The sequence below is a fragment of the Octodon degus genome, unplaced genomic scaffold (genome assembly GCF_000260255.1).
Source record: "Octodon degus isolate 3935 unplaced genomic scaffold, OctDeg1.0 scaffold00003, whole genome shotgun sequence".
In the NCBI taxonomy this organism is placed as follows: domain Eukaryota; kingdom Metazoa; phylum Chordata; class Mammalia; order Rodentia; family Octodontidae; genus Octodon; species Octodon degus.
The window spans coordinates 11,357,202-11,358,688 of NW_004524579.1; positions in this window are offsets into that span (position 1 = coordinate 11,357,202).

Genomic DNA, 1,487 nt, shown 5'->3' on the forward strand with positions numbered 1-1,487 from the left:
TGTGTGTGTGTGGCCAGCTCAGCCCACCAGGGGGCGGGGCTGGCTGGCATGTGGTGCTGGGGGATTGAACCGCGGTCCCTGTGCTTTGCTAAGTTTGTTCTAAGTAGGTGCTTTAGACCACTGAGCCATCTCACCAGCCCCATCCCTTGCTATTTAAAAAAAATCTTTCTTTTTCATGATTTCTAACCACAAGCCTGTCTTCTATGTTTTTAGATCCTGTCCTTACATTGGCTTATTCTCCTGTAAAAAAGTTCAATGGAATTTTTATTCTCCTAAATATCTGTTTGAATCTGCCTTATGGGTTCTATTTATTTTATATTCTGAGAATTAATGGTTTCCTTAATTTTTTAAACTCCTAGTCACTTAAGCATGGTATTCATTGTGGACATTATCTCTGCAGTTATATGAGAAATTATTTCTGATTTTATTTTTTTTCTGGTGCCACATTTAATTGCTTTGCTGTTACCACTTCAGAGAGGACAGGTGAGTGACTTTTATGCTTTCCCACCTCATAGACCCTGGATTTGCCTTTGGTGAACTGGGTGTCTGGAATTGCATTTTATTTGTCTTCTCATTTTTTTTCTTTTTCCTTCTTCTTCTTCTTCTTCTTTTTTTTTTAGTTTAATTCCTAGGATGATGCCTGTAATTTGCCTATGGTGAGTTGCATTATTACTAATATTTAGAATCCTTAGGAAATGACTGCTTCTCTGTGTTATCTTCCAGGTGTAGCAGGGGTTTGGATTTTGAGTCTGTTGCAACATCTTCCCTCTTCATTTTGTTGGGGGTAAGAATTTGCTGCCCTCTTGTCTAGACCCTGGTTCTTTGGCACTGTTTCACAGTATTTTCTATGACCATTAGTCAATCTCAGTCTTTGAATACCAAGAAAAATAGCTGTTTAGATAAATTGTGCCTCTTTTGGCTAAAATGATACCATCAGTAATAGCAATAGTACCAAATACAGCCCAGAAAATGGCTGAGTGTTATAGTTTGTGTCTAGTTATACCCCCAGAGTCTCATGAAGTGATGAGACAGTGAGCTTCTAGAGTTTGTGATTAATGCATGATCTAATGCTGAGATTATGGGTATGAGCGCTGCTGGGATTATGAGTGTGAGTGCTATCAGGGTCAGATAGCCTGAATGCAACATAAGGAAGGAAGAGAGGCTTGTTGTTTTTGATGCTACTGCCACTGCTCCTACCTTTTTGCTCTTTCTGTTTTTAGCTGCCATGAATTGCTGCCCTCTGCCATGTGCCAGTCTGCCTTGGAGCCAGACAAGTATGGACTGAAACCTCCACAAACTATGAGATAAATAAATCTTTCCTTCCTTTATTTTGAGTGTTGGGTATTTTGTCCCAGCAATGAGTGAAAAGTAACTGAGACATTGAGTTAACGTGGTTTTGCCATCTTTAACCATATGAACTAGAGTTGTGGTTATATAACTAAAAAGACAAACAAACCAGAAAATTATATACAGTACATAAGCCCTTA